Source organism: Macrobrachium rosenbergii, chromosome 30 (assembly GCF_040412425.1).
Source record: "Macrobrachium rosenbergii isolate ZJJX-2024 chromosome 30, ASM4041242v1, whole genome shotgun sequence".
NCBI classification, from domain to species: Eukaryota; Metazoa; Arthropoda; class Malacostraca; order Decapoda; family Palaemonidae; genus Macrobrachium; species Macrobrachium rosenbergii.
The window spans coordinates 24,525,630-24,551,177 of NC_089770.1; the positions used below are offsets into that span (position 1 = coordinate 24,525,630).

General features: G+C 40.4%; 1 long non-coding RNA gene across 1 annotated transcript in view; it reads right to left on the reverse strand.

Annotated features, from left to right (window-relative positions):
* Positions 1 to 12,817, reverse strand: part of LOC136854781 (uncharacterized) — a 52,957-nt gene extending 40,140 nt beyond the window's left edge. Inside the window, exon 1 of the long non-coding RNA XR_010857795.1 lies at positions 12,598 to 12,817. This is a non-coding gene — a long non-coding RNA (uncharacterized lncRNA). The remainder of the gene's footprint in view (positions 1 to 12,597) is intronic.
* Between the last annotated feature and the right edge of the window lie 12,731 nt (positions 12,818 to 25,548).

Sequence of the window (25,548 nt, forward strand, 5' to 3'; positions counted from 1 at the left end):
TTCTCAATATCTACCAAAGACCATTCCCAACAATGATCACACTGGTTTTCTGCAACACACGTTACCCCACGATGATCAATGTATACATCATGTGTATTGAACTTTAAAGAAGCCAATCTGGTCTTGCAACAGCTTATCTTGCAAAATCTAAGGGATTTTGATAAGGAAGATTAAGAATTCATAATAAAAAAAAAAACCACAGTCTAGACAATCCAAGCCGATAAACATGAACAAAAACAAACCAAAAATTCAGAGTACTTGTCTACACTGCCGTCCAATTTCGCCAACAAGAGCAGAATGAGCAACCGAAACATTCACTGTCCTACCCCCGCCCTACAAAGGGTGGGAGTGTAACTATTGGGAGCGTTCGTTAACAATTGTCTCAATTTCAACACTTGTCGAACCCGCACCAAAGTAGTCGCAGATAAAGCTAAATGATAAGAGGCAAGTTTCCCCTCAAAAATACGCATCCTCCAATTCCACCAAAAGCATGAAGTCACCCTCCCTGATGGAATAGAGTACTGCCCATACCAATTCCATCTTGAACCGAGTCTGGTGAATGAACCAGTTCAGGGGAGACAGGTCTATGACCGGTCTCCAGCCACCTGTTGCTTTCTCTACGAGAAACAGATGGTTGTACAACCCTGGAGACTGATCTTTCACAACTTCCACGGTGCCTTTCTTGAGCATCGCATTCACCCCTTCCCAGAGGACGAGATCCTTCTGCAAGTCAGGAATGTTCGGTTTACACAAAGCTCGTCTGTATAGAACCTAATGCTCCTATCCCCACTTGCTGTGAAAGACAATGTAAAACAGAAAACAAACACAATATCAAAATTATTACAGCAAATTCACACCATGTTCACAAGGACATAGCAGGAAGATTTCTGACAAGAATGTTAACATTCCAATGCCATATGGTGGGAAACAAGTGATTTCAGACAGTCCATCCTGGTCAACTAAGTATTATTCTCTGGTTTACTTTGAATCTAAATGGCACCTAATGGCACAAGGATGTAAGGTAACTTTAACAGTAGGTAAGATTCATTCCATATAATAATGAACTCACTTTAAATCTATGCCCCAAATAAACATTAAGTGCTGGCAAAATAAAACTGACTGAAAACATAACTCTGTCCAAGAGTTTGAGATGACAGTCAGCACCCAAAGATCACAATGAAGAACAGTACTCCAAATGTGGAAGAAGAAATGAGTTAAAACACTTAAGATATATGAGCTTCGCCAATAAAAATTGGAGAGCATTTCTGCTAGATACCAATTTTTTGAGAAACAGCAACAGCAATATTACATATAAGGTTCTCAAAAGTACATATTCCATAAGGCTACCATGAAAAGGCTGACACATTAATAGCCTTGAGTTCTCTTAAGGAGTGAACATAATTATACAAACAGCAGTCAATGCTGATTGCTTATAAAACGATTGTGGAGACATAACCTCTGAAAATTGTGACTAACAACCCCAAATATTTCTCATGATAACTTTGGGTTAATACAAACTCTCGAAATCAAGTAGAACATCTGTAAACTGTGTGATTGGTTGAAACCGAACTGCCAGATGCAAACATGTTTGCGTGCACTGGCTGGTAAGTCTTAGTTAATTGACTTAGAATGTCTCTCACAAGTGTTATATAACAGAGGAACATGGGACAAACATCTTGAGTTTGCATACACACTAAGAGAGAGAGAGAGAGAGAGAAGGTATGACAGCTACACAAGCTTTGGGGAAAGTATAGACTAACATAAGACAGCTCAAGAGAAAGGTAGAAGGTGCTATTTTGTAGAAGACCATCCATGTCTGAGTGTAACAAGACTGCACACAAATCCATCCTCCCAGCATGTGAAGTACTGTACTGTAAAGGGAGGTTTGTAATAAGCCAACAACCCCCAACAAATATGGTCCTACCACAGTTCCCACTATTTAGCTTCAGATATAAACCCAATCCCAGCTATGATATCTTTTCCTATTTAACAGGTCCAATAAATTTTAGCAAAAGTGGAAAATTCCACAAAAATTCTTCCAAAGAAATATATAATTATATATGAGATTCTTGGACTCAAACCCAGGAACAAATTCCTGGGGTTCAAGAGCCCACTCACCACGTCAAGGTGGTCCTACATCAAGGGGGAGTGAGGGGTAATCCCCACCCACTCCCCCTAACCAGCAGTTAACAACCCTCTTACCAAGTTCAATGACGCAATCAGTCTGTGGCATAACTAGTATTATTGGCGCCCAGGGCGGACTCTGATAGTGCCGCCCCATTCCCATGCCAAAAAGTACTAAGTGGTAAAAATTAAATGCACATTTTAAGCCTTAGCATATCAGTCATTCATTTTATTTCATAAAGCTAAAACAAAAACAACACAGCAGATTTACAACAGAACCCCAAGAGCTTTGTTAGAAGCGAAATCGCTAATAACAACAACAAAGTCCAACTGATTAGTAATTTCAAGCTCTATTGACAACATCGCATGGTTTGACAATCTGAGCCTACACATAATTGATCTTAAGATAGTTTTTGATTAGTTCTAACTTGGAGGAGCTTCTTTCACAACTGGCAACACTTATTCCGAAGGTTAAAAACAATCTCAACGTTATAAAAATATTTGGAACACAGAAACCAAGGTTGAACTGTTGAATGAACTGCAGAAGCTGCCTTCGCTCTACCAGGAACTCGTCCTTATTGATGTCATCAGGTGCACTGCCCAGGTCGCAAGTATACTCGGCATCCAGACAGAGACAGTGAGAATAGTTCTAAAGGTTGACCTGGCCGGAAAGGAAAAGACGAGAGCACACAACCCTAGAGGAGAAAGAAACCAGGGTTGCTGTTGTCAAAAATCGCTTACTGTCCAACATTAGAGTTGATAAATCGCTATTCAGTGTTCCAATCAGATGAAGTATGCTATAAAATCTAGAATTATGCCACACCAGACCTACTGAAAAGATGCCAGGGTGCCGGCCCCAGGACAGTGCCGCCCAGTGCATACTGCCCCCCCACCTTTAGTTACACCACTGAATCCAGCTCATACTGAAGAATACTCTTATACAAATTTTTTTCATTTGTTCCCACAGAAATACAAACCATAGCCTTTTATATAGTAGACTTTCCCCTTAGGTGGAAAGCTGTCTCTGACAACTGGCTCGAGTTGCACAATCACTTAAGTCCTATGAGACTTCAAGTGAGAGGACTTCTTGGACTCCTTCCAATGGGAAGATGATGAGGAGGAAGAAAGCACTTGCTTTTCCTCTCCTTGCCCATGAGGATGCAGCAGTGGTCTGTGCCATGGGTATCTTCCCCAGGGAGGAAGGACACTAATGGGAGCTCAACCGTATGAACTCCTAGCAGTTGCAGCAACAAAGACACAGTAGTTGACCTCTTGCCCAAGGCAGAGGTGTACTCAAGGGAGGAGTAAGAAGGTGTTTCATCTTGAGGAGGAAGTAGTAGACTAACCCTTACAGACCATCTCAGTGGGATCCACCTACAAACAGAAGACAAAGGCTCACTATACTCCTTAACACCCTTCACATATCTGAATATGACCTTATTTCTCATACAACAAAAAACACTTCTACTTAACACCCTTCACATCTCTGTGAATATGCCACTATTTCTCATGCAACAAAAAACACAAGTTCAACCGAGCAATCAGAAGGCGCATAGCAAGATGTCCTTACTTGACAGTGGCCTAGGCCTGTAAAAGCAGCAATGGTTTGCTTTTCCACATGAACAAATGTTCATTAACCTAGTATCAATTCTATCACCTCACAGTGTTTTGTATGAAACACATGAAATGTCAGTGTTTTGGGAGTTTTGACAAACCACAACAAATAATTGGGTTTTTCTACATAAGAGCTCCACAAGCATTATTACCTTGAAAATTGATTTTTCCTATACTTTTAGCGTTGTTGATGAAGTAGCCTACATGGTGCTGTTTATCGTCAGTCAACTATCATTACCATACAACTCTAGCCAACAATGATGGGGACCCTGTGGGAATTCAGGGTTTCAGGCGAGGAAATACACCAGGATAAAGACCAGACATGTTTGTGTTATGAAACGGATTAGCATCTTAGGGAAGGGAAGGAAGAAGAATTCACCACAAAGCGAGGAAAGACCAGATGCCCTGTTCTAAAAATAAAATAAAGGGTTATGGGAGTGTACAAGGTGGGAGGGAGATAGGAAAACAGAGGGACTCACAACAAAGTATAATAAACCGACAATAAAAAAACACCACCCCCTTCATCAGCAAGACTAAAAGCATTGGAAAAATCAATTTCCAAGGTAACAATTAGTGCACAGTTATTCTACATATATAAAATCTATTTCCTAGGTAAATAAACCATACAGTTTGTACAGTGACAAAGAAACATACACAGAATTACCTTACATATTTGGAGGGTATAAATTAGTGGCTGCCATCAAAAAAGCATGCAGGACTTATGCACCTAAATGCTTTCTTTTGAAGATCATGTCTGCACTCACTACCACAATGAGGGCAAATACACTGTTTCGTAACAGACCATGATCTTCACACTATTTAATTAATCTGCCATAATTACCGAAATAATAAAAACCAAATTCACGATAATTCAATTAACTCTCACAAGTGAGGGGCAAACTATCACAGGTTACAGGATCGGTGGAGCAAGATGTAGAAGGCAAAGGACCAGCCATTGTACTGGTATGAAATGGACACCCAGGTCAGTGTGGGTGATATGGCTTATGATTGGTCAAGAGCAGTGAGGGGGAAATGATGTTATTGAAACAAGGAGCCAAAGAAAATTCTACAAGGACGTAGATAAAAAGTAGGAACTTATCAGGGAAGCGATAGAAACGTATCAACAAATAATGGGTAGAAGTGAGGTAGTACTGAAGAAATAAAAATATTGGAAACAGCACACAGTATTAAAGCAACCAATTACAAATGTAACATAACAATATGAAATTCCTTAACTTTAAAGTACACATGTTATAAAGGACAGTATACTAACCTAACCTACCCTAACCTAATCTAACCTAGTAGATCATTTTACCTAGCCGGGCCGCAGAGCCCCCAGACCACCTCCATTGAAGAAAAATTATTATAAAGGACAGTATACTAACCTAACTTGCCTAACCTAACCTAGTAAACCATGTTACTTAGCCAGGGGAGGCATTGGTGAAGTAAACCTTTTATAAAAGGAACTGCAGGAAAAACTATCTGTAATGTGGAAATAAAGAAGAAAGACACGCCATCAGGAAATACACAACAGCCTACGTATAAACAGAACAAGTTTTGTAATGGCATAACATGGAATATAAGAAAAATGTCAACAACTGGGAAGATAATGTGCATAAGAAACTATTACGATTGACGAACTGGGAATAATGTTTGCAGAACATAGAGGCAGACGAAAACAATGGAAATAGAAAGAAATAACAGGTAAACATCATGTATGAATACCCCCCCAACTTTCTCAGCCCCACCACTGAGAAAGAGATCTCAATTCCTCGTTATCCCCACTGTTCCTCCATCTCGAAGTTTCCTATAATCATATTCTTAAGATACCTTTCATCAATTTGGAATTCATACTGTAACATATATATAAGGTAAATGTCATAAATTGGGGACAAGATAAAGTACATAAGTAGCTATTATGATTGAAGAACAAGAAATAAGAGATTGCAGAAAAATAAGACTGTTATAAACACTAGAAATCGAAAGGAAAAATGTAAACAAGGTGTATGTATCCCCTCCCTATTCCTCAAATATCCCTCACTGCGAGAGAGATATCCACATTTCATCCAACTCCCCTTGGAATTTAATAAGGATGGTCAAGAGGGTTTTCCTCAATGTGGGTTTCATAATGTAACGTGACTGGCTGGATATTTGTCTGTACGTCATTGTCCCTCCCTCTCCCCCCCGTTTCCTCAGTTAGAAAAATCCCTTTTAACCAAAAGCTCCCCTATATCACTGTGCATGTGTGATATCATTCAAATGGCCACCATACAATAACAAATCATCCCCCTCTCCCCCTGGTCTATCCCACCCATAACCCCTCTCTCCCTAGGGATCCCCTACCTTGTTGGATAATCCCCCTCTTCCCTTGGTTTAACCCACCCATAGCACGGCTTTCCCTAGGGGTCCCATAGCTTGTTGGATGAAGTTCTGAAGTTAATTACAGTAGACTGACAAAAGAAACTGTAAATTATTAATAAGCAACCAAAATACTATAGAAAAAGTCAATACCCGATGCGGAGCTCTTACATAGTTTTACCAGTAATTGCAAGCAGCCTTTCAAATTACCGCACAAGGAAGTGGGTAACCTCCATAGCAGGCTGGGCTACCATAAAGGCAAAACAGAATGTAAAATTCATTTCTCGGTATTATTTTATAGGTTGCCAATACATGGTATGAAATTGTGGCCTACATTTTTTTAAAAGATTTCTTTATTCTCGGTATTTTGAACGCCATTTTTCCCATACTTTTAGTGCCGCTGATGAAGGAGAAGAAGTTGTTTTTTGTCGGTCAACTATTATTCACCTCCCATCTCTATCCAATGAGGTTGGGGGACTTTGGGAATTCGAGGTTTTGGGCAGGGAAGAACACTCAGTGGACATGTTTTTGTTATGGAAAGGTTCTAAAACTGCATAAACCGTTCGGGAGTCATGTTCTAGTAGGGACCAGCTAAGGGAAGGCAAGGAACAAGGTGGGGGTTGGTAGAGGGCACCTTGCAGCTGCAAAACGCGAGGGAAGGTGAGGAACAATAATGGGGGTAGGTAGAGGGTTCCGCGCATGCACAAGAACGCAAGTAGGAAAGCAGCAAATTTTCAGTAGAATGGTAGAACCTAACTAACTGATAATTTGTAGAAGTGAGGTAATGACTGAAGAGACAGAAAACGTTGTAACAGACGCAAAACATTATAGCAACCTATAGAAAACCTAATGTAAAAGTTATCATAATTACCTAACCTAACCCAACCGAGTAGGCCACATTACTTGGCTGGGGGGCTCTGGCCCCCTGGGCCCCACTTTAAAAATACCTAAAATATAGGTTATTATAGTAACCAAACCTACCTAACTTAACTTAACGTAGTAGGTCGCATTACCTGGCCGGAGGGCTGCGCTTCCCTGGACCCCCCTTTAAAGGAAACCTAATATAAAGGTTACACTAACCTAACCTAGTAAGCCAGATTACCTGGCCCCCCCTTAAAGGAAACCTAAAATAATAAAAGAAGAACAAGATAAAGTAGCTTAGCAGAAATTGTTATGATTGACGAACGAGTTATGAACATTTGCAATACAAATCAATGGATGTAAATATTGGAAAGACAAAGGTCTAACATGTGAAGATCACGTATGAATCCCCTGCCCCCCAGCCCTTCAATCCGACATCATTGAAAGAAAGATCTCAATTCCTCCTAAAATCTTTTTGGGTATAGTAGCAGCCTTCAGAGGATTATACTCAATTGTAAGTTCATATTGTAACATATATAGGGTAAATGTCATCTAGCAAGAACACGTTAATGTGCAAGGGCAGTAATTATTATGAATGAGGAACTAGTAATAAAAGTTTGTAGAAAGAAAAGAGAGTTATAAAGTCTGAAAATAGAAAGGAATATATATAACACTCACCATTTGGGCTTTAGTACATATGATCAGAAGGGTTTTCCTCAATGTAGAGTTAACATTGCAACATGATTGGTTGGACAAGTATTAATAAAACTGCGTCCCTCCCAGTCCCTCCTCTTTCCTTACTAAGAAGTTGGTCTATGTACCGAACGCTCCCCTAAACAGTGAGCATGCGTAACAGGATTCAAAACACTAGTAGTAGTAGTAGGAGGGATTTGCCCTTGATACATCTACCCTGCTCGTTTCTATCCTCCTTTGTTTGTCTTTGAGATTTTCATCTCTGTAATGCCATAAACAATAAGATCTAATCGCCTTTTCCCCGTGGTCTACCTCACCCAGAACCCCACTTTCCCTAGGGGTTCCCTAAATTGTATGATGGTAACAGCGCATGAGCAAATCACCCTATCCCGGAGGCATACCCCACCAATAACCGCACTTTCCCAACGGGTCACCTACCTTGTTGGATGAAGTTCTGTGATTAATTACAGGTTACAGTCATGTAACAAAAAATGAAGGTAAAACCTTAATAAGCAACCAAAATACTATATACAGGAAAAGTTAATTTCCAAGGAAATACCTAATGCGGAGTTAATACTTACAGCAGTCCTAGCAAAAAAATTAGCCTAATCAAATTATGACTTACAAGGTAAGACCATACCGGTCCCACCACCTTCATAGCTGAAACAGCAAAATTGTAACCAGTAAACAGCCCTAGGTTACATTAGGTTGGTATTTTTAGGTTCTTTTAGTGCCCTATCATTTCCTAGCCAATTTTGCATGAAAAATCCTAAATGATTTGGTAATTTTTTATTAGACTCAAGCCAGCCATTTCGGAAGACTGCAGGCAGCCATTTTTCTATGAAGACCATCTTGGGGTTTTCATGCAAAAATGGCTAGGAAATAATAGGGCACGAAAAGAATCTCAAAATACCAACCTAACGTAACCTAGTTGTGTTTATTGGGTAGAACTAAGTAGTAGCTCCACGGCAGCGATGGCACTATAACTTAGCTTTTGCTACAGGTTTTGGGTTGCTAATTACGGATTTACCTTTAATTTTTGTCGGACGAATGTAATTAACCTGTAATTAACACCTAAAGTTCATTCAACAAGGTAGGGGACCCGACAGGAAAGCGGGGTTATGGGTGGGGTATACCCTGGGGACAGGTGATCTGCTCCCCCTCAACCAACAAGCTAGGGGACCCGATGGGAATGCAGGGTTCTGGGTGGGGTATACCCCCAGGAGAGTGTTATTTGGCTATGTAACGGCTCACCCGCGCGTTTCTACCCTACAATTTAGGGGACCCCTAGGGAAAACGGGGTTGTGGGTGGCATAGATGACAAGGCATGAGAAACCGGCCAAAATTGACTTTTTACGGCACCCCAGACATGAGAAACCACTAAATAAACAGACAACAAACAAGAACATTAAACGAGCCGACACAAAGGCAACCCCTCCCATTACTACTGTCCTCCCGAACATTTATTGGGGAGCCAATGGTTCATTCCTCACTCCCTTACTGAGGAGACTCAGAGTTTGGGGACCTAACCCCCCACAAACACTTATCTAACCAATCACGTTGCGCTGTTATCCCCCCACTGAGGAAAACCCCCTAAACGTTGCCACTCAAAGTTGCTAACACACCCCCCTCCTTGGGGGGGCTGTCCTTTTTCCAGGGTTCACATACGTGTCCTGCACAATAGGGCACAGGTACATCTGTTTTGAACGGTTCATATTTCGTCCGGCAAGTGCAATAACTTGTTAATCTGTTATCCCTACGCATGAATCTAACACACCCTGCATGCAATCCTCCCAAACTATAAGTTAACACAGCAAACAAAAAAACACATATACGCTTTTGAGTTTATTCTTGTAAGTTTCAACGTTCTTGGTTGCACTTACCCGCAACTGTTGCAACACAGGTACCCCCCAGACCAGTACTGAATGCGGCGCAGGGAGATTACATCCCCCGAACCTACTGCTAAACATGGCGAAATGCGTTTACCCCACCAGCCCAGTACTAAACTCAGCAAAAGTGTATCTGTACCCACCCCCAAAAAAAACTTTCCCTACACACATTTCGCACGACAGCAACGTTTCTCTGCTTCCTTATCATAACCAGCTGGATTCCATTTCCCCGAACCCATTACTAAACACTGCGAAATGCATTTAACCCGCCAACCCAGTACTAAACACATCGAAATGCATTTACCCCGCCGGGCCAGTACTAAACTCGGCGAAAGTGTATCTGTACCCCCAAAAACTAAAAAACTTTCCCTACACACATTTTTTGCATGGCAGCATCATTTCTCTGCTTCCTTATTATAACCAGCAGGATTCCATTTCCCTGAACCCATTACTAAACACGGCGAAATGCATTTAACCCGCCAACCCAGTACTAAACACGGCGAAAGCGTATCTGTACCCCAAAAGATGCATTTTGCCCAGCCACATTTTTCTTAAGCATTTATGGTTTCTTTGCTTTACTGTCATAACCAGCGCAAAGCTTTTTCAACAAAACCATTCCTGTTATCGTCGCGTAAGTTTCCCCCTTCCCCGCCAAGTACCTCACACAAACCCTTCCCCCCAACACCCAGTTGTGCCGAAACCCCCCCATCCCAACCCCCCTTGACCCACCACAGCCCTTATCTGCTACCCATTCCTACACCTTAAAACATACAGATTTTGCGTTTCTTGTTCAGTACAATGACTGAATCCCTTCTGTCAACGTTGCGTCCGTCTGAGCCAATATCTCGGCACACCCTCCCAGTGTCTTGCGCTAACTGCTATATCAGTTACCGCAACTTTCCTGCCTACTACTTAGGCAACTACGAACCGTTAATCAAGCTTTGTCAAGATCATGGCCTGCTGAAAACATAGTGCTTTTGTCTCCGCTGCGGGAAGGAGTGCCGCCTCGACCTGCAGAGGGCATTCAGGTGTGACAAGACCTACGGTGCAGCGCTGTAGCCTATTTAATTCATCTCCTCGACCCCAACACCATGTTCCATGCATTTTTAAAAGCAGCAGCTGATCTCTACCCTCCCGGTCCCTAAGGTAAGGCCAGTTAGTTCTGTTGGTGTTAACTTTTTTTTTATCTGCAAATTGTTTTTTCCTGCCAGGTTGCTCCTTCCAGCCAGCACTAAGCGCCTTCCCACTCTTGTTTTTACCTTGGAAACGTTTTTTTCTTCACTTTTACAGCTTCTGGTAAAGTTGGTGAAGTTTGTTTATTGTCGGCCATACTCTTTGTCCCCGTCCCCGTTACCCCACAGTGTTTCCTCCCTCCCCACCTTGTTACGCTGCTACCCACACTCGTTCCCGACGCGTTCTCCCACCCCCTTCTTGCACCGCTGCTCTTACCCCCGCTTTTGGGGCACGTGAGGAAATTTCTCCCTCCCTGCCTCGTGTACCCGCCGCCCTTTCAGCCACTCCCTCCCTTTTGCTTATGACGCCCTCTCATTTTTCCCTCCAGCACCCCCGTAACGTAAACAAGTCCGCTCCACTTCTCTGTTTTCCCCCACCCAGAACCCCGGATTCCCAGTCCCCCTTTACTGTTGAATAGAGTTAGGGAGCAAATGACACTTGGCCACCAACAAACAAACTCGCCTCCGTTATCAGAAGCCGTAAAGGTGGGGAAAAAACCAGTTTCCAAGGTAAAAACAGGTGCGTAGGTAATACTTAGAATTACCGTTTATTGGTTGCAATTTTGCCATATTAGCTATGGAGGGGGTGGTGGGGCCAGTATTGTCTTACCTTATGAGTGGTACTTTGATTAATTTTTTTCTCTGTTGTTAAGCATTTGCGCAGGTTATGTATTAAGAATTTTTTTGTTTCGATGTGTTTTACCAAGAAATATATATATATAAATTATAATGCTGGTGGTGGCTGGATTCTTCCGAAAAATAACCAGGGGTTTTTCATGCAACTTATAAAATTTTACTCATTTCTCTAGTGTTAAAGAAGGCAGTAAAAGTGCAGAAGAGTTGAGGGTAATTCTAAGCCGGCTGTCCGCGGTGAGCTAGACTGTGGCAATTGGCGTTTTTCTATGTTATTTACTTGCTTTACAAGAATTTAAAGTAATATTTTGTCGGCCGGTTGTAACTAAACTGTAATTGACCTTTGAAGACTGCACGACTTCAATTACCTAACGCAGGGTAGGTCTAAGCTGGCATTCCACGGCAAGTGCCCCCCCCCCCCTCCATGGCTAATGTGGCAAAATTGTAACCAGTAAACACCCCTAGGGTACGTTATGTTGGTATTTTTAGGGGTGTTTACTGGTTACAATTTTGCCGTATTAGCTATGGAAGGGTGGGGGGGGCTTGCCGCAGAATGCTGGCTTAGACCTACCCCGCGTTAGGCAATTCAAGTCGCGTAGTCTTCAAAGGTCAATGACAGTTTAGTTACAGCCGGCAGACAATATATTACTCTAAATTCTTGTAAAGCAAGTAAAATAACATAGGAAAACGTCAACTGCCATAGTCTAGCTCACCGCGGACAGCCGGCTTAGAATAACGGAGTTGAGCTATTTCCAAAGGTCGAGGCCACCTTAAACTCAGTCCCCAAGACATACTTCCACAAGGGCTGCCCATGTCCTAACCTACCCTTTCTTCTCTTGAGCTAACCTCAGCCTAGAGTGCTGTGTACTAAACTAGCCTGGGGAAGGGCGTTACCTCCCCATCTAATAATGTGATATTGTGCACAGTCATCTGTGCAAATGATTTGCAATTTTTCAAAACAGTTTTCCAGTCAGTTTGGCTATTTTCCCGAAGCCTTGATCTGGCCTAATATGCGCCTAGGCTAAATGCAAGCGGCACTGGGCCTATCAATCATACCTAACATTGCAGCTAAGCAAGCCGGTCGACAGCTTAAGTAGAGAAGGTAAACACTAATTCTGAAACTGGAAATCGGTAAAATATCCATTATGTCTTGTATTAAACTAGTGTAACAAACACATGTAAAAATCAGTTACCTGACAGATGTTCCATGGCGTCTTGAAACACTGTAGGCTATAGTCTAGCCTTTAAAAGACTTTTGTCTTGCACTATTTGCCATATGTTACGGCACACGGAAAGACACTAATAAATCAATTAAAGCAAAGTTGTGATTTATAATTGAAGCTAAATCAACGTAATTAAGTTGAAATTATCCATATTATGAACCACGGTCGCCAACAACATTGACTCGATGGCGTTTCCCAACCTAACTTGACACTGACACCGTCAGTCTGACAGTTATCGACTAAACTATACAAGCAGGGTTGCCATATTTTCTTAGTGGAGTTATCTACTATGGCCGTATGACTACGATCTACTGAAGTATCGCTACCAACACTAAATTATTATTATCAGTATATATATATATATATATATATATATATATATATATATATATATATATATATATATATATATATATAAATGAGGAAGCGAAATAACATGCTCCTAGGCCTATAGATTCAGTTAAAAAAACACTTTACGTGAAAGTATTAATAATTTGTTAATGTTAAAGATAGGTCAGTTGAGTGAAGATAATTTGTTCTTTAAATTAAAAGAAAGGTGCTTTAGTTCAATTCAGATCATTTGTTCTCTTCTTTAAATAAAATGATTTTCGTTCAAAATGAGAATAATTTGTTGTAACATATCTGAAAGTGTATGTATATTGTATTGGTGGTAAAAGAATAAACCCTCTCCGTACAGAACAAAAGCAATGGCAGCAAAATTTTGGAAATCAGTCTTTCCTGAGGGGAGATAGTAAGACTAACTGAAAGCTTTGTTGCTTGTGCCAAGAGGACACACAAGGCTAATGGATTCATCTGGCGCTGGTATGTTACCTGCTACAAACATTCCTGAATTTTACAACTTAAATGCAGTGTCCATACCATTTGATCCTAAAAGACTTGACAAAGGTTTCAGAATCCAGCAGACCTTTGAAAAGAACAAGGTTAAATATCATGACTCATGCATGCCAAAGTTCAAAACCACAAAACTGGAAAGGAAAAGGAAGTCAGTGTCCAAGACAAAAGAAGATGCCCCATGTGCAAAACTGACAAGTGTTACCCAAAAGGCAGGTGAAGAAGATGCAGAGGAATCTAAGACTGAGAAGGAAGGAATTTGCTTTATTTGTGACAAACCCGTGCCAGTCAAAGATTTACTATTACCTTGTGACATTGACTTTACATGGAAAGCTATAATGATGTGCCATAAATTTGCTGGATGAGAAATTTTTGGTCAACCTTAGTGCTGGAGATATTGTTTCCCAGGACCATATGTATCACCCATCTTGTCTGACAAACGTATACAACAGGGAAATAGCCTGGCTGAATTCCCAGAAAAATGGAGATGATTATGTGCAATACAGACAAGAGGCATGTACCCATGCTTTTTCCGAGATTGAGATGTCCATATGAGAGAAACAGTTGACTGCAGATAGGTTCTGCTGTTTCACAATAGAAGAATCTTATAATATGTACAAACAAAGACTGGATCAGCTAAATGTTGAGGCTCCCTTTATGCACTGAACATGGTTGAAAGAACAGATACTTGCCCGTACTCCAGAACAGGAGGCAAAAAAGGGAAGAGGGATTTGGCTTGCCGACAAGGGGGAAAGTGGGAGAAGCCCTAGCCATGGCATTTGACTAAAATGATGCACTAATCATGGTCAAAGCAGCCAAGATATTGAGGAAACAGACGCTTGAACATGAGATAGAATTTGGTGTGACTTTAACAGCAGACACTAACAAGAGAATCAACCTGTGCCACCAAGTTTACCGAAATTTGTAAGTTTCTGCAAAATGGTGGGGACATAAAATCCCAACTTAATTATGGACCATCATCTACTGATCTAGTTGTGCACAACTTCTGTACTTCAAGTGTCAGAAGACTTGAGCATCTTCAACAGTTATCAGACATTTCAATTAAAGAGAACCTCCATTTCCTACATACCGTGGTCTCCTGGTTTTTGCAAAAACCAGAAAGACTGGGCAGTTTCGGGACAAATTCAGCATTGTCACCCTTCTTGAAGGCCCTTGGTTACAAGCAGAACGGAAGTAATGTCGGCATGGAAACTTCCAGAAACCTTAACTGGTTACAGATCTGGAATTGACAAAAAGGTTGGGAGATGCAGGGCTGTGGAGGAAGACATAGTTTTTTTTTACTATACTTAGAAAATGGCTTTTACAACTTGCGCTGTTGATAGTTTGGATCATAATCCAAGTATCACAACAGTGCAGACATCCTTCTATTGGACCTGCATACCTTTGTTTCTGCATCCAAGTAATGATAACAGGGGTAAGTCAGAAACGTGGCCCAAACCATCCAAAGTGGAACAAAGGAAAAAAAAGTACTTTTGCTTCCTGAATATTGTTCAAATGCACCACCTACTCGCTTTAAATATGAACATCCCCTCCTTTCACCCAGAAGAAGTGTAGGACACCAACAAGTTGTGCCCCGTGTGGGTAGTGCCATCAGTGCACCTCATGTAGTACACTGTAGACATTACTAAAGGTTCTTTGCAGCGTCCCCTCAGCCCTATCTTTCTTCCATCTTGCTATCCACCCTCTCCCAACAGTTGTTTTATAGTGCAACTGCAAAGTTTTCCTCCAGTTACACCTTTCAAAACCTTTTACACTTAATTTCCCCTCCAGCACTGAATGACCTCATAGGTCCTAGCTCTTGGTCTTTGGCCTAAGCTCTATATTCCATTCCATTCCACCAACAAGTTGTGCTGTCTAAACACATTTATCTTGAGTATGAGTGGCTTGAGGAAGCCAGTCTGTTATACAAGAGTGAAAATGCCGTGTCCATATCTTGCACAGCAAATCATGCTTCTCATAAGTGACAGGCACACTTTGAAGTAAACTTTCCATCACTGTTGCCTCTTTTTCAAGAGTCAGCTCATTCATTTGCAATGATCAACATACCATAGTTATTGCAAGAACAACCACACAGTTTCTCAGGCCTGGCCAAACCCCCATTCTAGCAGCTGATCAGCTTTATTTGCACTTGCAAATCCAATGCAGTATGGTGATATGGTAATCACGTTAAGATGGTTACATTTCGAAATGGCAGCATTCAAAATTCTTGGTGATCTCTTGAAAGACAGTGGTTGGACTAGTACTCTTGCAAAAGCAGAAACACTTACCTGAACAGCAGATTTTTTTTTATCTTTGCTTCACATGTGAAGAGGCCATGTGTAGCCCATCAGGTGACAGTCTGCAGTTTATATCATCTACACAAAGCTGCCTACATGGAGTATATCCAGGAAGCAGAAGAAGAAACTGAGCTAAGTTTTGAAAGCTGGATCAGAAAACAAGAGTCAGTGTCCACAATTCTACTTTTGGAATCTTGTACTTCAGCCAGTACTGTTAGCTTTCATTTTCATCAGGTATCCCAGGAGTCAAATTTCAACTTGTACAAAGATTTGCTGCAGGAACTCTTTCCTTTCTTCTTTGCCTTTGACCATGGCATTATGCCAGGTGGCTTTCAATTCATTTGAGAGACACTGAGGCTCTCCATATGCGACTCTTTATTGAATTCACAAAGGGAAATTTCACTGTTCATAAAAGCACTCGACTTTTTCCTCAATGGCTATATACCAAGCACATGAACAGAATAAGGTGGACTGCAGCTGATGAGTTTGAGACTAGAGGTGATGCTGATCCAAAATCTGAGGGAGAGCATCATGATGAAACTGAAAGTGTGGAGGAAAGGTTTCTTGAAATGGCTGAGAGTCTAAGAAAAGTAATCAAAGAAATGGGCAACCCTCTTGAGGAAGATTCATTGGATCTGATTGTGCTAGAGTCATGAAATTATGGACAGCAAGGTTAGAGAATCCTTGAGATCTATGAAGAGTCCTCCCAATGGGGGTTAGGGCCATCCGTGCACCTCGTGCAGTGTACTGTAGGCACTACTTAAGGTTCTTGGCAGTCCTTTCAGCCACCAGCTGCAGCCCCTTTCATTCCCTTTTCTTACCTCCATTCACATTCTCTTTCTTCCATCTTCCTTTTCGCCCTCTCCTAACAATTGATTCATAGTGCAACTGTGAGACTTTTCTCTGGTACATCTTTCAAAAAAAAAACCTCTTTACTGTAAATTTTCTTTTCAGCACTGAATGTCCTCAGAGGTCCCTATGCTTGGCCTTTGGCCTAAATCATATATTCTATTCTATTCTATGAAGAGCCTTGGAAAGACCCATTTCATAGACTTTATTGAGAGACTCAAGAACACAAGCAGATTCCATGAGCCAGTACACAAGAACAAAATTTTACTGTTCAGTTGCAAGGTGCCTTCTATAGAATCCAAGTGCAAACAGTCATTGCAAACCATATAGGAAGACCAAAATTATTCTCAAACTTCTTCATCTCATGCCAGAACAGACACTATGACTTAAATGTATTCTTTCAATATGAAAATCAAAATTCCTCACCATCACTGGCACAGAATGGGCAGATGCATCAGGGCACAAAGTCACAGTTGCTGCCCTTACTAGAACAGCAGGCATCAGACATCCATGACAAAGAACCTGCAGCTGATGTTATCATAATGGATGGTGCAGCACTTGCAACTGCTCTGAGACCAACAAGAGGGGTTTACATTTGAGTCTTGTGCACAAGAAGAATTCATGTTCAAGGTACTGAAGCACTTAAAGAAACACAAACAAGCACACATTGTATTTAATGTATATAGGATGAAAACACAAACAAGACAAAAAATAAGTACAAGATTTCACCATAGAGTGACCAGCAATGCATAATCTGTCAGTAATTCCAACTGCTTCAGGAATGACCAAAACAAAACTGAATTGTTTGTATATTTGTCAGATATAATCTTTTCATCTCAATCAGATGATACAGCATGCATTATTGTCACCAAAGGGGATGTTGCACTTTGTAGCAAAGCTGAACATGACACTGCTGACCTATGAGGCTGCACTCACAAAAAAGCAGATACTAGAGTCTTTTTTTCATCCTGCATATGCTGCAAAGCATGAGGACATCTCAAATGTAATCATATGCAGTTCAGAGACTGACGTTTACCTATTCATGAAATTGCAACAGCCACAGGACCAAAAGCCTCAGCCCTTCATTTTTTTTATGCATTTGGTGGGTGTGAGGCAGTGTCTGCCTTTCTTGGAAAGGGGAAGAAGTCTGCATGGTAAACATAGGCTGTGTTTCTCTGTGTCACACCCACCTTCACCAAGCCAAGTTCAACACCAGCAGCTGTAGAAGATGAAGTCTTGCAAATCATCGAAGAGCTTGTGGCGCTAATGTACGCCTGAAGCAGTTCATATAAAGACATAAATGAGGCTTATGATTGCATACCTCTACAAGGGCATCGGGAGTGTCACTATTCATCTCAGCAACCTCGAAAACTATGGATTAGACACTAATATCTGTCATTTTCGGTTATTTTTACGTGTCACCCCCCTTCCCACACACCCGCTCTTTGGTGCCAGTGATGTCTTACCCCAACAGAATTCTTTTCCAGATAGTAAGTCGTATGTATACTAAGTTTGGTTGAAATTGCTCAATGCGTTTCAGAGTTATGCTGGAACACACACACACATAAATCCATTTATATATATATATATATATATATATATATATATATATATATATATATATATATATATATATATATATATATATCGTATATATAGATTATGTAGAAAATATATTAGTGCTGCAGCAAGTGGTCTAAAAATGAAGGTACCCCTACCGGAGGTATAACAAGTTGAATGTGGTATCAAATTGAAGCTTTAGTCTTGTACTTTCTAAGAATGGAGTTGTGCTTGTCAATATCCCTGCACAACTTTTTTTTTTAACACTTTTTACCGTAAACTTCCCTAGAATTTTTTGTGCAGTGTATATGCTTTCTTTATCATATTCTTACACTTGCAAAAGATTTAAACATAAATAAGGCATAGTTTCACATGCTTTAGGATATGAAGAATCATAATATGACCACCATTTTATTGTCGGAAGCACATAAAAGTCAATAATTGAAAATTCTCTTTCAAAAATAGTGAAAAAATGGAAAAACATAATTTCATTTACGTTCACAACTAAACTGTCACAGATATGAACATTTCTGCCTTATGCAGTGTTTTAAAGCATTTAATGAGCTTTCTAATGAAACCAAAAGTAACATTCTAGAATAATCCGAAGTTGAATTAAAGTAAGTTTTTAATGAAGAACTGAGCCAGCCGACAGCAGGGCTCAGAACCCTCATTAAGTTTACTCCTAATCGTATATTTTGTATGTTTCTTCACAATTGCATTATTTTGTTATGCTTCTCTGTAGCTATTGTAAGTATACATAATATGTCCTATCCTTTTCAGCTAATGATCCTGTAATATAAGAATAAAGTCAACCTATAATCATAGAAGAAAGTGGATCTCCAAAGAAGAAAATTAAATCTACAAATTGTGTCATATGCAGTAAACTGCTTTCTGGGGAAAAGGCCATAAAGGATCCAACACAAGGTATCCGTACACTCTTAGATGCTGCACAACTCCGACAAGACGACGTTTATGAAAGGCTTTCACCTAGTCACGACGACATCCAGAATGGTACCATTAGAATAGCATTTCACAAAAGCTGCAGATCACCATGCACAGCAAAACATATTGTGCAACTTGCTGTCAGGAAACGAAAACCAGAGGCTTCACCATCAACAAGCCACAACTCAAATTTCAACAGGTACTGGGAACTCAACACGTGAACATGTGCTCAAAGCAGCTACGCAAAGAGACGATGAACAAATAGAACTCAGGATGTTGTCATGTCCAGATTTATTTGCTTATGATGTGAAATATCACCAATCATGTTATGCTGGATATATCAGTAAGCGCAACATTCAAGTATTAGAGTCAAAGGTAAAAAGTGAACCACTGAATGACCCATTTCAAAAGGGGTTCATGGTATTATGTAAAGAGGTTGAGCATACTTTGTTGTCTGGCAGGAAAGAAGTATTAAATCTGAATGAAATGAACGCAAGATTTATAGAGATTCTTCGCAGTGTTGGCTCACCTGAGCCAGATTCATGCAGATCATGGAAACTCAAAGAAAAACTGAAGGGGCACTTTAGACAGGTTAATTTTCATCTCTCAACCTGGCAAATCTGACATAGCTTGATCCATGGAATTATCATTAGGTGATGTATTGACACGAGTTATTGAGATAAGCCTCCAGAACACAGATGATAGTACTGATTTGCATTCTTTTCAAATAATGAATGCGGTGAAAGTGATTCAGCGATGTTACACAGAGCTGCAGGTATCATAAGAAAGAGCATTGCCAATGTGTCATTCATTTCAGACCTCTATCTGTCCAGTGGTGATTTAGTCATGGAGAAATGTGTGGAATTTGTCCCTACACCTTTACTTGAATTCATTTCTTGGTGTACCTCAGACAAAGCCTTCACCAATGCTACATGCTATACTGATGGATATGTAAGTGATAATCTTGTAAAAACATTAGCAATATGTCACAACATCACTCAACTCAGCCATAACATTGCGACACCTATCAGTTTTGGTTTAGGTATTTATCTACATCACAGATTTGGAAGTCGGCAACTCATTGAAACTATGCATGGGCTGGGCTATTCTATTCCATATGATGAGATTAGACGGTTTACGACATCAGTGGCAGAGGATGATGAACATAAAGATGGCACATACATTCCACGAGGAATTGTTAAGTACAAGGAAGGCGACTGGACTTCCATCATTATGTTGCAATCGACAATTTTGACCAGCATGAAGAAACACTTGATGGCTTATCGACCACCCACTGTATGGCAGCTGTGTTATATCAAAAAACCGAGTCAAGCAGTATCATACGTGGCATTCCAAGATCACAGAAAAAGACACTACATGCCTTGCGGTATATGGAGAAACCTCTTTCAATCTTTAACAAACCTCATAAAAGCCCTGAACCAAAGCGTGTTGCAGAGGAATCCATCTTCAATACACATGACGTGAACTTGCACAGGCAGGTGGAAGCGTGTGATTTAGTTTGGAAATTGTGTAGAAATACTGATGACATGACCCTCCTACCAGCATGGTCAGGATTCAATGCGATGGTATCACAGACAGATATTCCTGTTGCCAATGTGAGATACTTGCCTTTCATCAGTGCTCCACCTTCAAATTTCTCAGCTGTGTATACTGCCATATTAAGACTGATTTCTGTTGCAAAATCCCAAGGCCAGCCACATATTTTAGTGACTGCTGACCTTGCCATTTACAGTTAGGCACAGCAGATAATTTGGTCAAAACCTGAATTGCAAAGAAGTGTAACCATGAGACTCGGTGGTATGCATCTTATAATGACTTTCATTGTTAGCATTGGAAAGCTATATGGAGATGGTGGCTTACTAGATATCTTAACATCTTCCAATGTGTATGCTAGTGGGACAGCCCGAAAGTTGTTGCAAGGTAAGCACTTTGCAAAAGGAATAAGAGGAGTGAAAGTTGCACAGGCAGCACTGGCACACCTATATTTGTCTGCAGCTGAATACTATGCCAGCGAAAATGGTCTTCCTTGGATTGATGATGAATTCCATAACCTTGCCCAAAAACTCCAAAACAGTATGCACAGGAACAACCAGGCTAGTTATTTTGGAGTATTTAATCTACTGAAAAATAAGATATCTGAAGTGATCCAGACTCTCAGGCACTTTCACTCATTTCAGAAAGAACGTTCTCAAACCTTCAAGTACTGGGCCAGCTTTCTAGAGGCAGGAGATTTGCTACTTAGATTAATCAGGGTAGACAAAGAAGCTGATTTCAACCTTCATCTGCAGACAGTTATGGAGACGGTTACTTTCTTCCATGTGGCTGGACGAGTAAACTATGCCAGGTACAATCCAGTTTATGTTTCAGAGATGAGACAACTTGAGACAAAGCATCCCGAGATGTACAAGTTTCTAGTGAAAGGTTTTGTTGTGAGCCGGACAAAAAGGAGAAAGTTTAACTGTGTCCCAACTGATCAAGCTTTAGAGCAAACTATCAACCGAGAGGCAAAGGGTACAGGGGGTGTAATAGGATTCACCCTGCGGAAAGCTGCGCTTCTGCGATGGATGTTACCCTGACACGTTTCTGGATAGTACTCAGAGGTCTTTCAGCAGCTATTTGAAAACACCTCAGAAGGTAATATACATGAGGAGCTCAGCCCAACAAGAATGTCAAAAGACAAGTCAGATGTGGCATCCATAAAAGATTACATCACAAAGCACTGTCAAAACCCCTTTGACATAGACACCATCCCTAAAGAGTTGATTAACATCACTACTGGCCAGATTGCTACCAAGGCTGTAGAGAAAAACTTCATCTCTGAGAGTTTAATGGACGAGGGAACAAAAAGCTTTTGGGATTCCATTCCCAAGGGTACAATGGTGACTTTCGAGATCATGAAAAAAAACAATATCTTTTGACACAACTAGGAAAATGATACTTGATCCAGAGGTATTGTTCCGTCGCTTGCTATCAGTTGCAAAGTATCGAGACATTGATATGAAGAAGGTTTTGTCCTTTGAATTAACTCCAGTTCCATCTCCACTATTCCAAGATGTTGGGACCATAAGAAAGGCCACAAAGTCTGATCTAGCACACAAATTGGAGGAAACTATTATGCAAGAAACTGAACTGAAAACCAAATGCCACACTCCAACAGCATACATCATTGACGGTATGAATTTTATCCAAGGTGATAATGAATCACAGTTCAAAACTTTTGATGACCTAGGAGAAGTTATTTTCAAGAGGTTAATCACCCTATTCATGAATCCTGACCTTGATATTGAGACCCTTGTGTTAGTGTATGACCGCTATGACTTAAGTTCAGGTATCAAAGGCAAAGAACAGCAGCGGTGTGGTGACATACTAACTACCATTGGTGCTCCTTCTCATATCATTGTGGGAAATAGACAGGTTGCCAACTACAGACAATTTCTCAAGTCGGGAATGAACAAAATGACTCTCATTCATTTTCTGAGCAATTACGTAGAGGCCAGAGTCTCAGAGAGACTTCCAAAGAAAAAGGCATTTGTAACTGCTGGAGGTTATCCTAATGGAGAAGTTGTGAGAGAAATAACCCACCAAGGAGGCAGATATCTGGAAAAACTATTTTCACCCCATGAAGAGGCAGACTCAAGATGGTGCTGCATGCAACATATATGTCATCATTTCCACGCACTATTATTAGAAGTGATGATACAGACGTCTTAGCTATCCTTATCTCTAGGAGCAAGGTTACAGACCATAATTTGGTGCAGTAGCCATATGGTTGGATGAAATGCAATAAAGACCTGCAATATGTAACGAGCTTGAAGGAGTCTGACCCACTTCTTCTGTAAGGATGAACAATGCACTGATTGAAGAAAATGTCCATGCATCTTAGCAGGCCCAAAATGTATAGAGATGTGCAACTGTAATAGTTGTTCAAACGCTGACATTTTAAGTCAAGATGATGATGATGAGGATGAGAAAGACGAGAGAGATTAGTTACTCATCATGTTTACGCTTTTTAAGCATGTGATTAGTGTCTGAAAGGAATCTGTTGTAAAAACATTATATTGCATGATGATACCAGTTACTATATTTTGTTTGTACTTTATTTATTTATCTTACATATCTATTATGCCATTGGTAGTATCTTCTAATGTTTGCCTTTATTATCTATAATAACAGAATTACATATAAATGATGGTACTTCCAAATGACTAATTCCACATGAAATTACATGCAAAAGATGTTTCTTGCAAAATTGCTTTAAAGCCATACTGAATTGTGTTAGCTTATTCATTTTGGTCTCATTAGAAAGTACATTGAATGCTCTAAAACAATGAATAAGGTAGAAATGTTCATATCTGTGACAGTTTGGTTGTGAACGTAAATGAAATTATGTTTTTTCCATTTTTTTCACTGTTTTTGTAAGAGAGGTCTCTTTTATTTACTTTTATATGCTTCCGACAATAAAATGGTGGTCATATTATGATTCCTCGTATCCTAAAGGATATGAAACTATGCCTTATTTATGTTTAAATCTTTTGCAAGTGTAAGAATATGATAAAGAAAGCGTATACACCGCACAAAAAATTCTAGTGAAGTTTGCGGTAAAAAGTGTTAAAAAGAAAACGTTGTGCAGGGATATTGACAAGCACAACTCCATTTCTAGAAAGTACAAGACTAAAGCTTCAATTTGATACCACATTCAACTTGTTATACCTCCGGTGAGGGTACCTTCATATTTAGAGCACTTTTCAACTGTCCGCCGCAGCACTATATTGGTAGTGTATGTTTCTCAGTGTTGTTATAACTGTCGTATTTTTCCTGTATACAAGAGTTATTACATGTATGTAATAATAATAGTTGTTAAAATATCATTCGTGTTAGTTTATGAGTGTCTATTTGGATTTCACAAGAAATAAGAGTAATTTAAAATCTTTAAGTAACGTAATAGCGGGAGAAGATTACGTCACTCAGTCTCATGTGACTGGGCGGTCACAGGCTCTCTTTTGTTTTGATTCGACGAGATAAGAGAAGGACGCTTGGCCAAGCAAACATTTTCTTGTTAGAGTCACGAGCTAAATGATCCCATAGTCTTGTGTGTTTCTGAACATGTATCGTGCTGTCTTAGTCAAGTCGCGAGCACATTAGTGCATAACATCTTTTTGTCTCAGAGAGAGAGAGGGAGAGCATGTGGAAGTTACGTCATATAAACTCTGATCATATGGTCTGGCTTTGGTTTCTTGTGAAGAAACGTTTTGACTGCGATGACGTCATCCAGCCTCTATAGGGCTTTGAGTTTTTTATTAAAAAGTAAATTTATCATTGTTTCTAAAGAGCTTTTGTGCTGGTTCCCGCTCACCTCTCTCTCTTATACAAGTTTCATTAAAAATTATGGCTGCATCAGCGATGTCTAATTTATATTACTATATATCTATCCCTTTCTCCGTAGGGTAGAGTCAAGTAATAATTGAACAGAATATAGAATTTAGGCCAAAGGCCAAGTACTGGGACCTATGAGGTCATTCAGCACTGAAAGGGAAACTGAGAGTAGAAAGGTGAAACAGAAGGAAAACCTCGCAGTTGCACTATGAAATAATTGTTAGGAGAGGGTGGATGGCAAGACTGAAGAAAGAGCATTATGGATGAAGGAGGTACAGTAAAAGGGATGAAAGGGTTTGCATCTAGGGGCCGAAGGGACTCTGCAAAGAACCTAAGCAATGCCTACAGTGCACCGGGTGAGGTGCACTGACTGCCCTACCGCCCCTGAGTGGGGCATGTAATAATTGTCCTATATTCATTTCATCAAAATGAGAGCATAGAAGTGCTCGGAAACGTTTAGTTTTTATTACTATAAAAATGCACCCTACAGTTAAGTATAAAAGGACTGGAAATGTATAATATGGCCGTTAATATTTCACTGCAGTTCAGCACTGCATGGTCTCAACGAAAGTCAGAGACGTTGAGGTACATACTGAATTATAAAGTTGTGTATGATTAAGCCGGCGTTATGCCAGCTCGGGCTATTGTTCACAGAGTTGCCCACAAATGAATTATGAAGCAGGGTGTGGTCTTTACACTTAAGTGGCGAGCATGAAACTGGTTTTAGTGTTTGGATGAGTCTCCTAGCGCTCGTCGTTGATTGGTTGGCGCCTTTCGCACGTAAACCAGGCAATTGATGGCGCCGTCCTGAACGTAGTTTCAAATCCTCCTCTAGAGACGCAGCCTGGTAATCTCGGTAAAAGTGACGGGGCATCCTCGAATATGGCATTGGAACTGGTAGGCCACGTTAGTTTTTCTGAGGGCATCATGCAGAGACGAGGCTGTTGTTCTTCATCAGAAGGCTAGGCCCTTTTTATTCCTATAATAATAAATCGTAAACTGTATAGTATCATTGCCGTTAGAGGGT